The following is a 17,243-nucleotide window of genomic DNA, read 5'->3' as shown; positions in this document are numbered from 1 at the left end:
GTCTTTGGACCAGGATCCAAATCCTGGCCCCATCATGAGGTTTCTGCAATTCATTCTCTCTCTCTAGGCCTCAGCTTCCTGACCTGTAGAATGAGGATAATACATCTTTCCTAGAGGGGACCCATGAATGCCTCAACTGCAATGGTGAGCACATAGTATTGTGTCCTCCTTGAGGGTGGGACTATGCCTTATTTATTTCTGCCGGGCTTGGGATTGGGGTTGAATTGATTTCAAAGAGAGAAAAAGGCAAGCGTGTCTTTCTTTAAAAAGACAAAACAAAACAACCAACCAACCAACCAACCAACAAAAATCCCAATTGGAGTGTGTTTTTCCTTTGTTGGAGGTGAGTAGGGTATATTTCCTGCCTCCAGTATCTCCTCTTGGCCAGGGTTCGATCTGTCCTCAGAAGATCACACTCTTGGTGCAGAGGACGGTGTTCTCTCCTGCTAAACCAACCGGATTGTGCTCATGTAGACATAGCATACAGTGTCTCTGGCTTTGATCATGGAAGAAGGATTTGAGATGGACTGGTCTTTCTTTGACTTTACATCAAGTGGCCACTTTGTGCTTACTAGTCCCCCTTCCACACCAACATAGGCACTGGCTTATTGGGTGGGTTTGCTTCTCTGGGTTCCCCGTATTGAGATGTCCTCTTGGGAGACAACCTGCTCTGGAGTCATACACACCCAGGTTGAATCCTGCCTGTTACCAATTTTATGAGCCTCAGTTTCTTCCACCACAAAAGGGGTTGATAAGAGTACTTGCCCAGGTCTATTATGAGGATTAAATGGAGCCCAGCACATGGTGAGGGCTCAAGAGTCATAACTACTTTTGTTGTGGGTCCCCTTTGCCTGCCCCTGCAGACTCGTCATCACTAAGTAGACAGAGTGATGTCAGGAAGAAGAATGAGGGCTATGGCTTGCTTTTAAGCTGAGCCAGCCACTCTCACCTGGAGTTGAATTTGCAGTTAAACTAACAAATGCTGAGCGCTGTAAGCATACTCACGGCTTCGAACTGAAACCATTGGCATTTCAGACCTGGGATGGACTTAGTGATCATATATTCTGATCCCTTTATGGAGTTGGGGGATGGATGTGAGTGACAGACCAAACAATCAATGACAAAAAACCAAACAACCAACAAAAACCAGTAGTTTAAATTAGATATAAGGTTGTTTGTTTGTTTGTTTGTTTGTTTTCACAGAAACATCAGCAGCCCAGGGCTGAAATAATAGCTCCATGATCAGTGAAGCAAGGCTCCTTTCAGCTCTCTCATCCTCAATAAGACTTCCAGTTTGCAGTGCAGAGACCAAAATACGGCTGCTTCAGCTTTAGCTGTCACAGCTTTAATCTAGACTCCAGAAAGGAAGAGAGAAGGGCATATAATGGCACCAACATTCCACTTAAGTATACATCATGGCTGTTATACAAGCCATATCATACATACATAAGAATTTCCATACATGAGAGTCACTTAAGCCATATTAACTTTTATCCCATTGGTTAAACTTTGTCATATGTTCATATCTAGCTGCAAGGGAACTTGGAGACTATACTATTTGTTGCGGTAGTTACATATGCAGCCAATATTTGGAGGTTCTGTTGTGAAGGAATAACGAGAGAATGCATCTCAGGGGACAACCAGCATGCTGTCACACCAAGGTAACACACCTACTTTACGATAAAGTTCAAGTACAGATTCATTTTCCCTTCAAACTGTGCCTTCCCTGTACCATCACAGATTTAGATTACATTTCTCTTAGTTTCTTAATGCACTTTCATGAAAAATTCTAATCCCAAAGGGTAGTATCTGACAAGTTCCAGACTCAAATGCCCTGGTCAGAGTTTGGACAGAGAGTGGGGGAGAACACAGTGATGGAGAGAACCAAGGTCAGCAGTGACACAAATGCCTCCTGTCTCACCCAGACCCTCACGTGGAGGACCTTGGAGCAGGGCAGAGGGTTGTACTGCCCCCTGCTGAGGCAACGAGGGGAAATGAGGTCCCACCGCGCTGAGAGCAAAGGATGAACACTTCTGGGGAAGAGAAGACTTGTGTAAAAACTCCATCTAATCTGTTAACGTAACATGATTTGCTGCTAAGATAGGTAAGTGGCCCGAACTCCAGCAGGCACACAGAGAGGCCCCAGTCAGCTAAAACAGTAGCTGGAATGTTGGGAAAAGCCAAAGGAAGAGGATCTGGACCCAGAATTAACAAAAGGGCAGAACTGTGGAGCCTTCAGTGTATTTTGGTTTCTGTGTGACGTGTGTGTATGTGTGTGTGTGTGAGAGAGAGAGAGAGAGAGACATAGACAGAGACAGAGACAGAGAGATGTGGTGGGGGGAGCAGAGACAGAAAACAGACATGGGGAGGGAAAGCAGAGAAAAAGATGGAAAGTGAGTAAGAGAGAGGAAAGTATAAGGAGGAAAGGAAAGGGGGCATTTGAGAGATGATAGAAAAGAGTGAGGGGAGGGAGGGAGGGAGGGAGGATGGGAGGAAGGAAGGAAGGAAGGAAGGAAGGAAGGAAGGAAGGAAGGAAGGAAGGGAGAAAGGGTGGAAGGGAAGGAAAGGAGGAACAGAGAAGAGGCAGAAAGGAAGGAAAGAGACAGAGAAGGAAGGAAGGGAAAGGTGTGTTTACCTCTGTGTGCAGGAAACAGAGAGCTGAGTAACAAGGTGTCACAAGCCTCTGGTATAACTTAATATCCAAATCCAGCTTCTCCAACACATACCAGATCTAACAGCAGCGCCCCAGGAAGCAATGAAGACTCACTGCAGTTTCTCCCCGTCTGCTCTCCTGGGCACGGTCGATCCTGATCTTGCACGACCCCCATCTCACCTCTCTCCACCCTGGTGAAATCCTGGAGTCTCTTGGGCAATTGCAGAGTTGTTTTACCCATGTCACTGGCCGTGCCTTGGCCGTGGAGACCAAGGGCTTCAGTCTGCCATGTGTTTCCAGCCTGCTGGCTGCCTGAGAACACACATCTGTCAACCTTCACATCAGAGAACAAAAGCTTGGGTCTGACCTGAGAAGGACAGCAAGAGAGCAGCCCTGACCTGACTGCCATGTGGCGTTCCTAAGCGTGCAGAGATTCGGCCTGGAAGATATGCACAATACTTGAAAGAAGTCTTTTATCCAGGCAAGAGGGGATAAACACATCTGTACGGCATTGATTCCTCCCCCACCCCCACCCCCCCCGCCTTTCTTTCTGGGATTTGGAGCTGGGCTGAGGAAGGAACAATGAAAACATTTGAAACATCTGACACTGGGTTGGGGTTGTGGGTAGGCAGTATTTGGGGGGAAATGAAAGGTGAAATGCCAGATTTAGTTTGGCTCTTCTTTCTCTCTGGCGCCATTTTTTCTCTCTTATATTCCACCCGTATTTTCCTTTTAGCACCGGTGGGGGCAGGGGTGGATCGTGTAACATTCCTACTTAGCACATACATAGCTTGCCTTGTCTTGAAAGCGAAACATACACTGACAACGGAAACCTCACAACCTCCCGAGTGGGAGACAGCCTCAGGATTCTGGCTTCCAGGGTATTTATTTTGGTTACTGTTTAGTGTACTGAACACCGACCAGGACCCCTTGACTCAGACTAAAATGGGATCGGAATCCAAAGGCACGATGTCTCTGCTGAAAGCACAAGGATTGTAGCCTATACAAGAGCAAACGATTATATTTAAGAAGAAACAAGTCATCTGTGTAAGGATGGGGTCAAGTATGCCCCTGTGTCAGGAAGAATTTGGGATGTTATGTGCTGGAGGAGACTGGGCTGCTTTATTGAGGGCCACCACAAAGCCCACTCGTGCAGCGGGGTCTCTGCTAAGTGTCCAGGAAAAGGACACGTGTAGCAGGTCAGAAGAGAGAAATGACAGTTCATCACCCAAGACTTGTAAGACCTGACACTGTTCATGTGATTATGTGTTGAAGCAGACCTTGGTTCGAACCCAAGTGTTTTACCTAGTAGCTGAATGGGTTTTGGAAACCCAACCAACCTTTCTGAGTTTCTTATTCTTTGTTTTCAAAAATAGGATGTTGCAAGGTATAAATGAACATATGATATATAGGCTTAAAAAAGTGTGTGATAATAGGAACCGGTGCTAAATAAGCTATATTTTCTTATTTCCTGCAAGCATGTCCTCAACTAGATTCTAAGCGTCTGGAGTGTAAATACACTAATTTTGGGGGGATTTCTATATTAAACTTTTGTGCTTTGTAAACTTCCATCAAAAATTCCTTACTAAGTGTGCCTGACTTGATTATAATAAACTTTTTTCCCCTTTCATGTATAATTTTGATGTCTTTTTTTGGGAAGTCCTCCCTGAGCTCCTAAAGTCTTTTTTTCCTCCCAGATAACAGTTCAATTGACATGTGATTCACCTACTATAAAGTTCACCTTTTGAAAGTGTACATTTCAGTCATTTTTGTATATTCACAGAGCTGTGCATCCATCATCACTATCTACTTCCCAATCATTTCATTGACCCAAAATAGAAACCCTGTACCCATTCTCCATCCCCTACTACCTCCCCTTGCAGGTCTAGGCAAACACTACTTTATTTTCTATTTCTATATATTTGCCTATTGCAGACATTTCATATAAACGGAATCATATAATCCATGGTCTTTTGTGATTTCTTCTTTCACTTACCATAATGTTTTCATGGTTTATCCATGAGGTAGCATGTATTAGTACTTCATTCCTTTTAATGGCTAAATAATATTCCACTGTATGGATAGACCACATTGTGATTATTCATTCATCAGTTGATGAACATTTGAGTTGTTTCCATTTGCTATTATGGATAATTTTCGATGAACATTCATTTACAAGATTTTGTGTGAACATATTTTCAGTCCTTTTGGGCATACATCTAGGAGTGGAATTACTAGGTTATATGATAACCCAATATTTAACTTTTGAGGAACTGCCAAACTGTTTTATAAATGGCTGCCTTATTTGATATTCCTGCAAGCAATATATGAGTTCCAATACCTCCACATCTTTGCCAATATTGCCTATTAGCTATCGTCTGTCTCTTAAAATTATATCCATCCTAATGGGTGTGAAGTGGTATTTCATTATGGTTTTGATTAAATTTCCCTGATGACTAATGATTTTGAGCATATTTTCACATGCTTATTGGCCATGTGTATCTCTTGCTTGAAGAAATGCCTCTTTAAATTCTTTACTCATTTTTAGGGTAAGGGGCATTAAGGAATCTACTCCTGAAATAATTGTTGTACTATATGCTACCTAACTTGGATGTAAATTAAAAAAGAAATAAAGTACACAAAACAAAACAAACAAAACCAAAACAGTAACAAAAAGGAATGTGACTGTATTTGACAATAGGGAATTTAAAGAGATAATTAAGGTTAAATGAGGTCATCAGGGTTGAGCCCTAATCCCCTAAGACTGGTGTCATTATAAGAAGAGATGCCAGTGAAGCACATACACAGAGGAAAGGCAATGTGAAGACACAATAAGAAGGTGGTTTCCAGAACTGCGAGACAATAAATTTCTATTGTTTAAGTCACCTAAGTCCGCAGTATTGTTATGGAAGCCCTAACAGACTAATACACCACAGTAAGCTGAAAAAAAAATTCTTTACTCATTTTTAAATTGAATAACCTTTTTATTATTGATTTGTGATTTTAAAAATATATTCTGGATACAAGTCTCTTTTCAGACATATGATTTGCAAATATTTTCTCCTACTGTATGGCTTGTCTTTTTGCTTGCTTGATAGTATCCTTTAAAGCACAAAATATTTAATTTTCATTTTAATATTTTCTTTTGTCACATGTGCTTTTTGTATCATTTTTAAGAAAACATTGTGTAATTCAAGGTCATGAAGATTTACTCCTATGTTTTCTTCTAAGACCTTTATAAATTAAAAAATAATTTTAGCTGTTACATTTATTTTTTATTTTTAAAAATAATTTTTAATGTTTTATTTATTTTTGAGAGAAAAAGAGAGGCAGCGTGAGCAAAGGAGGGTCAGAGAGAGAAGGAGATACAGAATCCAAAGCAGGCTCTGGGCTCTGAGCTAGCTGTCAGCACAGAGCCTGATGCAGGGTCGAACCCAGGAACCGTGAGATCATGCATGACCTGAGCTGAAGTCGGACGCTTAACCAACTGAGCCATCCAGGCACCCCTAGCTGTTACATTTAGATCTATGACCCATTTTCAGTTGACTTATGCACATAGCATGAGGTAGGGAATCTAATATCATTATTTTACACATGGTGTCCAGTTGTCTCAGACCATTTGTTGAAAAGACAATCATTTCTCCATTTAGTTCTCTTGACATCCTTGTTGAAAATCAATTGACTACAAATCGTAAGGACTTATCTCGAGTCTCTCAATTACACACCATTGATCTATATATTTATTTTTATGCCAGACTATCTTGATTACTGTACATCTGAAGTTTTAAGATCAGGATGTGTGAATACTTCAACTTTGTTCTTTTTTTTTTTCAAGATTGTTTTGGCCATTCTTGGTCCACTAAATATCCATATGAATTTCATTATCAGCTTCTCAATTTCTGCAAAAAGGGCATTTGAGACTCTGATACGGATTTTGCAGACCTTGTAGATCAACTTAGAGAATATTACCATCTTAGTAATAGTAAGTCTTCCAATCTATGAACATGGTTTGTCTTTCACTTATTTAGTTTCTTTCATTTCTTTCAACAATGCTTTATAGTTTTCAATGTACAAGTTTTGTGCTTATTTTGTTAATTTTATTCCCAAGTGTTTTATTTATTTATTTAAGGATGATATTATACTTGGAATTGTTTTCTCAATTTCATTTTGGACTATTTACTGCAAATTTAGAGCAATACAACTGATGTTTGTATACTGATGTTGTATCATGTAACCTTGCTAAACTCATTTATTAGTTCTAATAGCTTTGTAGTATATTCTTTGGGATTTTTTTTATATGCAAGATCATGTCACCTGTGGATAGTAATAACTTCTTTCTTTCTTGACAGGTGTTTTTTTTTTTTCTTTTTTCTTACCTGATTGCAGTAAGAGACTTCAGCATAGTGTTGAACAGAAATGGTGAGTTCACTTACTTGTCTTGTTCTTAATCCTAAGGAGAAAGCATTGTTTTTCACCAGTAAGTATGATGTTAACTGTGGGCTATTCATAGATGCCCTTTAACCGATTGAGAAAGTTACTTTCAATTTTTACTCTGTTAAGTGCTTTTATCATGAAAGGGTATTGGAGTTTGTGAAATACTTTCTTTTTCTGTGTTTATTAAGATGTTCATATGTTTTTTCTTTTACTAAATTAATATTGTGTATTTTGTTGATTTTCATATGCCGTTTTCATATATTGAACTATTCTTGAATCACTGGGATAAGCCCAACTTGGTTATGATGCATAATTCTTTTTACATGTCGCTAAATTCTATTTACTAGCATTTTTGGGAATTTTGTGTCTATATTCATATGGGAAATGTCTGTAGTTATCTGTCTTGTGATACCTTTGGTTTTGGTATCAGGGTAATACTGGCCTCCTAAAATGAGTTGAGATGTATTTCCTCCTCTTTGAAAGAATTTGTGAAGGATGGATATTAATTCTTTATGTATTTGGTAGAATTCACCTGTGATTCTCTCTGGTCCTAAGTTTTTCACTCTGGGACTTATGATTATTAATTTAATCTCTCATTATAGGTATATTCAAATTTCCATTTATTCTGGAATCAATTTCTGTAGTTGTGTCTTCCTGGGAATTTTAAAAATTTCATTTATGTTATCTTATTTGTTAGCAAACAATTGTTCATATTATTACTGGAGAATACCTTTTATTTCTGTTGGGTAGTATTGATGTCCTCTCTTTTATTTCTGATTTAATAATTTGAGTATCCTGTTTTTATCTTGGTCAGTCTAGTTAAAAGGCTGTTATTTTTGTTATCCTTTCAGAGAAACAACTTTTAGCCTCACTTTTCCTCTACTGTTTTCTATTCTCTTTTACATTTATTTCCATTCTAGTCTCTATTATTTCCTTACTGCTGCTTGTTTTGGGCTTAATTTGCTATTCGTTTTCTAGCTTCTTAAGGTGAAAGTTTAGGTTATTGACTTAAGGCCTTTCATTTTCTTTTTTTTTTTTAATGCTTATTTATTTTGAGAGAGAGAGAGAGAGAGAGAGAGAGAATGGAGGCAGGGTAGAGAGAGAGGGACAGAGAGAATCCCAAACAGGCTCCACGCTGTCAGTGCAGAGCCTGACACGGGGTTCTATCTCACCAACTGTGAAACCATGATCTGAGCTGAGATCAAGTGTCAGATGCTTAACCACTGAGTCACCCAGAGGACCCTCATTTTTATTTTTAACATAGTCATTTATAACCATAAATTTCCCTCTCAACACCATTTTGACAATATCCCAGAAGTTTTGATACATTGGGTTATTTTTTTGTTTTCATTTATCTTAAAGTATTTTATAGTTTCACTTTCAATTTCTTCTTTGAACCAATTTTTAGCTAAGAATGTGTTGTTCTCTATTTCCTAAGTTTACTTCTGTTACTGAATTCCAACTTCCATCTCTTGTGACTAGAGATAAATTTCAATACTTTAAAATCTATTGATACTTGTTTTATGTCTCAGCATATAGCTTATCCTGGGGAACATTCCATGTGCACATTAGAGAAATATATTTTTTGCATTGGCTAAAGTGTTCAATAAATGTGTGCTAGGGGTACTTTGTTTTTAATATTGCCCAAGTCTTCCATTTCTTTGTTAATATTCTGCTTGAAATAGATCCATCAAAAGTGGGTATCTTATCAATTATAGAAATAAGGGGAGGTTAAAGTCTCCAATTATTATTATTGGATGTCTATTTCTCCCTTTAATTCTGTTTTTACTTCATGTATTTTGGGGCTCCCTTATTGTATACCTATGTTTATAATTGTTATATCTTCTTGATGGATTGTCCCTTTAATTATTATAAAATGTTCCTTCTTGTCTCTAGTAATAATTTTTGTCTTTGAATCTATTTTGTCTGATATTAGTTTAAATACTCCAGCTCTCTTTTGGATACTGTTTGCGTGATATTTCTTTTTCCACAACTTTAGTTCAACCTACTTGTGTCTTTGAATCTAAAAATGTATCTTTTTTACATAGCTTGTATTAGGTAATACCCCCATCCATTCTTCCTTTTTATTGGATTATATTGTCCACTTACATTTAATGTAACTACTACTCCTGACCTTTTAAAATGTCATTTATCAATCTTTCCTCCTTATTCTTGTCTCTCTTATTACATTATTTCATTTTAAAAACGTTTTCATAAATTAGACATTGTTTTCTTAGTTTCAGTGACATATTCATCTTTGTACCCCCAGTAGCTATTACCATGCCCTATATACATTAGACATGGTATGTTTGATAGAATAAGTGGTGAAGTTTAGAGATTGAAAAATTCAGTTAAACTTGTTGAGAATTTTCTGTAGGGGCATGATTCAGAGAAGGATAGAGAGTTTCTCTGTTAAAGTATTTCATCTCCTTTTTATAAAAGGGTATTGTTTACGATTAACACCTGATCATTTGGGGGAAACTAGGGCAGCATACCACAATTGTGAATGTGTTGCTCGTATGAATCAAGTACCACTGTAGTGGCAGGGGTCAAATGCAGTCACTCCCCCAAGGCTGACCTGACTTACCCACTCAGCTGCAGAGGGGAAAGCTAAGACAGAGAGGTAATCTCTTGTTGTGTCTGTCATACAAGACAGCAGGAGAGAAGTAAGAATGAAAGACAAGCACTGTGTGATTTCAGTGCAGTGATGTTCTCTCTTGATACAGGTAGCCCAATGGATATAAGGTCTCACTGGCATCACCAATCAAGTTACTTCTTTTCTCAGAGAATACATGGGTAGAGACAAAAACTAGATGCAATCAGTCTATACTACCTCCTCCAGGAGAGTGGAACGCAAGTTTGCTCTTATATCTGGACTCTTTTTAGACAATCTCCAAGCGCGAACTGGCTTGAGTAGAGAGTTTATTGGTCCATGTAACTGAAAAGCTCAGGAATTCTCTAAGCCATGACAACTGAATTTCTTTCTATCTTCTACCTTTAACATAGTGGCTTCATTCTTGGCTCTTTGTGGTGGCTTTTGGCACCCAAAGGTCACGGGCTCTCAGATTCAAGTCCTGCAGAAAAGAGAATGTTTCTTTTTTTAGAAGTCTTAACAAAAGAATCACTGTATTTCATATGACTGATTGGGTCATATGCCCATCCCCTGAACCAATCACTATGTCTAAAGCCATAAAATAACCTGAAGAGCCACCACCTCTGGATTTGGCATGGCATCAACTCCATCCATAATGCAAATGGGCTAAGTATGAGAAAGGTGGCTATGGAGAGGAATATCAGGGTACCATTTAAGGAAAGAGTTGTAATGGAGAAGAAAGACAGATGTTCACTATTCTTCCCCTCCATGGAAGTGTAAGAACTGTGATCATTTTTCCACTAACATCTTTGAAATTTGGGTTGTCTACTCTGATAGCCATTAATCACAGATGGCTTTGAACACTTGATATGGGGCTAGGCCAAATTGAGCTATAAAAGACACATTGGGTTTTAAAGACTTGATAAGAGAAAAAACAATGTAAAATATCTCATTAATAATTTCCTCATAGTAATTATATATTGAAATAATTTTGAATGTATAGTGTTAAATAAAGTGAAATGAAATGAAATCCACCTGTTTCTTTTTATTTCTGTAACATGGTTGCTAGAAAATTTAAATTTACATTTGTGGCTCACATTATATTTCTATTGGACAATTCTGTTTTAGATATTTCTAGCTTCAACTTGCAAGTGCCATATTATATGGCAATTCTCTTAATATTAGGGACTGTGCCTTATTTATTATTATTTCCTTAGTAGAGGACCTTATATATACTGTGTGTTTAATAAATAGTGTAGAATAAGTGAGTACTATCTGTCTTAGAAGTTAATTATCCATTTTCAATAGAATGAATACAAACTTTCTCAACAACCTGACTCCAATATTGTATTTCCCAGAGTAAGTAAGATCATATCTTGTAGGCCATGTTACCCCAAACAGGCCTCTGTGCTCTCCCTTCCCAGTCCAGAGATGATGGAGCCAGGGCACAGAAGAAAGAAGTAGATGAGAGGGTGTATGGAAATTATGCATGCTATCATATGAAGAATCATTCATCTCTTGATGCTTAAAGCCATAGCTAGAGAACTGTCATTCTCTGAAATGCTTCAGAGTTTTAGGGAATGACTGGGGCATTCCCGCCACTAATCTAATCTTGGACTTAATACAACTTGGACTTCCTGGAAACCTTTCTTAATATTCTCAAAGTCCATAAATATTCTTTGTATCCTTTGGCTTTGATTAGTTCATCTGAATTTTTGCCACTTGTCTTCAACAAGAAGAATCATAGGAACACAGGACTATGCATGGTAATATTGATGGAACAATTGAAAGTTTCTGTGACCTTGGTCTAGAGGGCAAGACACAGCAGGAACTGGGAGCCAGATGCTTGGGCAATGTGTTCAGCGCTTTCTTTCCATACCATGCTGGGCCACGGGAGGGAAATATGAAAGAAGTGCTGTGCACTCTTTATAAAAGGGGATGTCTGGTTTCCTTCCTCAGGCAGTTTTCCTGTGGAGAGAAGTGGAATAGGTTGTCGGCACAGAGCCACGGTGTCTGTTGTGTCTGTACTTGTTCCATAAGGCTTGAGCTGTTCCCTTGGTCCCCCAGGAAACAATGGATATGTTAATGTTTCCTGTTAACATTTCTCCACTTTTCAGGAAAAACGTTTGGGAAGAATACAGTGCAGACACTATCCTTCCTAGAGGAAGACTACAACCCCGAGTGCAGGCCTGTGGTGCTCTGTAGAACTGATTCTGGCTCTGTTGCAGATGTCAGCAAGCATACCTGTAGTCTGAGAGCTGAAAGTCCCAACAGTAAAACATCCAGAGTTAACTGAGTTCAGGCAAAGCTAGATCCAGGTGCTCATGATTTCATTAGGAAGCTGCTTCTCTACATCTCTGATTCTATCTTCTTTGGTATTGACTTCATTCTTAGGGTGGGAGGCTTAACTCTTAAATTTTTTAAAAATGTTTTATTTATTTCTGAGAGAGAGAGAGAGAGAGAGAGAGAGAGAGAGAGAGACAGTGTGAGCAGGGGAGGGTCAGAGAGAGAGGGAGGTACAGAATCCAAAATAAGCTCCAGGCTTTGAGCTGGCTGTCGGCACAGAGCCTGACTCGGGGCTCCAACCCATGAACTGGAGATCATGACCTGAGCTGAAGTTGGACACTTAACCGACTGAGCCACCCAGGTGCCCCTGGAGGCTTAACTCTTAAAGTGACCTCCAGTAGCTCTAGGTGTACAGACTCACAACTGAATGACTCTTCCTTGGTCATGCCAACAACATTTCCAGAATTAGCTTTTAGACCCACTTATGTTACATTTCTGCTGTTGAAACATTTCATTGGTTTGTTGTTTGTTAAACCATTTAATCAAAGTACATGAATTATTTTCTGTGTTTCATTAGCATTTTAGGTTACTGTGGGAATAGTATGGAGAAGACATACAAGATCCCTGCATTTCTTCCCAAAGTGGGAAATACACACACACATACACACACACCACAGAAAAATGAATAAACAGTAAGACATCACATAATGAGAAAATGCTGTGCAGAAAATTAAAATAGAAAGATACAACTAAAAGTGATTAAATTTCTACTTCAGATTGGGTGGTGAGGACAAACCACCAAGTCAATAAGTGACATTCCCTGAGTGGCAATGCTACTGTTGACCCCTTCTATCTTGGAGGCAGGGCCACATTCCCACCTAAACCAAGTGCCTGAGAGGGAGAGAAGGCTGACTTTCAAGGGAAAACTAGAGCGCTATTTCCAGAATCAGAAGGCATGGGTGTCGGGCAAGGAAAAATCATAGTTGTAGACTACAGGAATCCTTTTATCAAAATATTAATAAAATAGTTTTTACGAAGAGACTTCAAATATTAAAATAAATGAATACCGCACTTAGGATGAATTTGTTTTACAAGTTCAATGTTATTATAGTAAGCACTGTAAAATCAGACTGTTTCGATGAACCTCATGTGAGATTTTTGTTGAGCTGCACCAAAGACAATCCAATCTCTTTCCCCTATTGCTTGTGTTCTGTGAAGGGGACAGAAGGCACACTGGCCAGTTCCTTTCCAGAACTTGTCCATTTGAATTCTGATCCTTCTGCAAACAACTGTAAGAAGGAGAAAACAACAACTCTGAAAGAATAAAAAATGTTCAGCTGTGTGGTAGATAAAAATCCACATGGAAAAGAAACTTTTCCATCCCCCAAAAGCAATAGCGTTCACAGAGACATAGCTCTGGGAGGCTCTGGGCTTAACAAAACAGGCTATTCAGCTCATTTGTCTGAATTAGATGTATTTACTCTATTGAATTCTATCTTCCTCCAAGATGTTCTTGCTTTACTTTTGCATATCTGAAAGGATCATTGATATGGTTTTCTAAAGAAAAAAATCCCCCCAAATGAATTAGCCTGTCCCAAAGGAGAGATCAGATTTTGGTCCTATTCTTAACCCGACACACTCAGAGTCCTCCAATCATGATTTCACCTTAGTGCTCATATTTTTATCCTTCACTACCAGCCAATGCATTATTGGCTTCAGCTTGAACAAGTTCCTCCCCCTTCCCCCCCACCCCGCCTTTGTATATTCTGTGCCAATTCAGCCTCCACATTTTTACGTATGTTGTGATACCACTAGATTCCCTCTCCGGTTCTCTCCAAATCCCATCTATCCTTCAAATGTCTACTTAAAGTCAGTCTTATTCAGGAAATCCTCTCAGCCCAGCCCTTTGGATTTCCATAAGGCTTCACGTATCTCAACAATTTGGATTTGCTATTTAAGTTGCAGATAGGAAAAATGAGGTGAAACGTCTATAAAATCTGACTTCATTCCTGTAGGAAGGGAACAGCTTCGAGTATAACACCTTCATTTGTCCATTAGGGGGACAGGCATCCCAAAAGGCAGGGGTGTTTGTGGGCTCTTGGGCATGCAGAGGGACGGCTCACGTTGCTGTGTCTAAGAAAAGAGAGACATTTGTTTTCTGCTTCTGAGAGGGAGGGGCAGGGGGAAGAAGAGAGGTAATGCGAAGGAATGGGAAGAGAGGGAGGAATCCATGAGGTCTTTCAAGGCAGGGCCCCTAAGCAGTAAAAAGCATTGCTCTGGGGTGGGCACCTCCTTTAAAAAAAAGAGGAGTGTCTGATGCTGCCCCTGACATTGTGGGTGCTATGTTGATGTCGTCCCTGCTTCCTCCACACCTGTAGGGAAGTCTGCCCCTCCCATGGAGGGTCCACTCCTCCAACAAGCTGTTTCTCCCCTTCTTGCTCGCTTCTGTCATGTCTTCTTCCCCACCCCACCTCCCTTCTTCTTCATCCGGTCTTATTCAGAACAATATGGCTTCTACCTACCATCCTCTGTCTACTCCCTCTGTCAGCATGACAAAGACTTGGTAATGGGCCAAATGATCAAAAGATCCTTCCTTTTAGGATACTGGGAGGTAGTGCCCAGAAAGGGTGGGTTGAAAATCTTTATTATTTAATATGTTTTATATCTGTCTCACTGTCACATGTACATATACATACATACATGGAGGTCTCATCAGAACCTCTAATTTTTAAATTCTATAAAAGTAGGAACTGTGTCTTTGTTTGTTTGTTTGTTTTAAACATTAAGAATGCTTTTATTGCCATTTAAAGGTCACAGATTGATTAAGACTAAAATATTAGAGTCTAGAAACCAGTCAGTACCATGGTAACCAACACACCTTGTGTCTTTTTTTATGAGCCCTACCGAATGAACCACAGATGACTTCAGCGAGTATGCCTTCTATGGGAGGAGGGTGGGAGAGAGCAGGATGGACATTTGTGGAGTGTTTATTATATGCCAGGTGCAGAATAAGCCACCTGATACGTAATATCTACAGTATATTCAATGCCTGCGGGGCATCCGGTGCTCTGTGTGAGCCCTCTAAATTAGTTCTTACTGCTGAGCCATACTTCTCACTTCTAGGAATTGTGCAAAACGGTGGCCATCCTCACAATCATCTTATCACCATAGACACTGTGGGAAGCATTCTATAGATGAGTTTGGGGCTCCGAGAATCATTGACTCTGCTCAAGTTCCCACGGCTGGAGTGGTAGAAACAGAACGTTTGTCCCGATTTTTCACCTCCATGGCCCTTGTCTTTTTCTGTCGTTTCCGATAAAACAAATCTATTTCCATTGTTTGAAGACAAGACATGTAGAGACCAGGGACAAGGTAGTCTGTGCTCATCACCGACATGCTACGGGGCAGGAGGGAAAGGGACGGGTGAAGGGTGACACAGCTCACTCCGGCAGTTTCACCAGAGGGATGCTATTGACGTTTTTGGTGGGATGATTCTTCAGCGTGGGAGAACGTTTTGTGAATTGTGGGGTATTTTGTGTCCTTAGTTCTTGCCCACAGGATGCCAGTAGGGCCCTTTCTCTTTGTGACACACCCAAAATAAGTGCTCTTAGACATTTCCAAATGCCCCTAGGAGAAGGTACTGCCCTTCTACCCTAGGAACCACTATAGACCAATCTGCCTCCCTAAGTGAGCTTCCAGGTCCCCTTTACCTTTACTATTCAGTCATCACCATAGAGATGAATGCATGCATGCATGCATGCAAGAATGAGTGAATGAATGAATGAAGAGAGGGTCAGGAACCATCCCAGGCATCAGCTGCTCCTGTGAGGGGAGGTTTGAATGGAGATTTGGAGGACTTGGGATGACACCCACATGGAAATGTGATGTATAACCCAGATGTGAGATGAAAGGACCCAGAAGGCAAACTTCATCTACTCTGTAGTTTACCTCTAACCAGACCCCTTCCGGGTGCTTTTAAGCCTGCTAAGTGAGGACTCTGCCTGCTCAATGGCAGCCTGGAGTGGGAGCAAAAGAGGCGAAGGAGGTGCATCAGCCTCACTATAGTAAAGTGGAATAGTATCACTCTCGGCGCTAATGCAAACCAGCTGCCAGCCGGCCCCAGCTTGTGATAGAACAGGCGGAATTCTTGGACACTGAGTTATTCTTAGAAGCATGTGCACAGCCCCCTCGCAGGGCTCGCTGTGAACTGGCTGTTGCCAGCCCTCTGTCAGGGTGCTGTGCCAGCAGACCCAAGAGTGACTGCTCTTGCTTATGAAAAATAACTTCGGGATTTTAATTTCAAATTACTCACAGAGCTAGAGCCTAGATGTGTAAAGGGGTGGTAAGGGCAAAGAGGAGAGCAGGACAAAGGGAAGGGATGAGGGGCAGAAGAACATCATTCATTTTCTCAGCAAACATTGGTTGAGTGCCCTCCCCACCCCGTGCAGATATGGGGGTCCTCACCACATCCAGGCTTCCATTTGATCTGGGTAAACATAGGTGGACAGTTGGTTAGACCTTGAGAGTGGAGTTGGCCATGGGTTTTTAGGTTCTGTTTATTGAGTACTTTTTGTGATTCAGGCTCTATACATAGGAGATCTCATTCCTCTTCACAGGAACACTGAGAGGTAGACATCACTGCTCTTATTTTACAGGAAACTTAGTGGTAGAGAAGGAATCTGCCCAAGGCTCCAGAGCTATCAAGTGCCAGAGCCAGCATTTGAACTCAGGCCAGTGGACTCCTGCTTTCCCGCCCATGTTGAGCACCAGCTCTATGCCAAGGCTGAGCTAGACGTTGGAACTAGGAAACAAAATAAAGAGACTAAATTACAGCCCTCAAGTTGCACTGTCTGTGGGAGAGACAGGCATAGAACAAGGAATGATAGTAGCAGGATCTGTAAAGCAGAGGATCAGAGGTGTTGAACTCTGCCAGGATGTTTGAGGGACAGCTTTGACGAGGAGGCGGGAATGGCTGAGTCTTACACAGGCACCTCCATGGAAGGCAATGGAAAAGAGCACGTCCAGCAGAGGACCAGCATTGCCATAACTGGCAATCACGAGACGCTCACTGGTGTTGCAACACAGGGTGCACCAGAGGAGATGTAAGATAAGGCTGGGAAGGTGAGGAGGATCTGAACGGGAAGGGGCTTGCAGAATAGGCTGGACCTTTGTCCTGGAGAAACTGAAAACTCACATATCCATGTGTCTAGTCATTTGTCCATTTAACATCTATTTACTGAGCGCCCAACGTACACTAAGCACTCTACATTTAAGGAG

This window comes from Hyaena hyaena, unplaced genomic scaffold (assembly GCF_003009895.1).
Source record: "Hyaena hyaena isolate Hyena2069 unplaced genomic scaffold, ASM300989v1 scaffold_46, whole genome shotgun sequence".
Lineage (NCBI taxonomy): Eukaryota > Metazoa > Chordata > Mammalia > Carnivora > Hyaenidae > Hyaena > Hyaena hyaena.
This window is presented reverse-complemented; position numbering follows the sequence as displayed.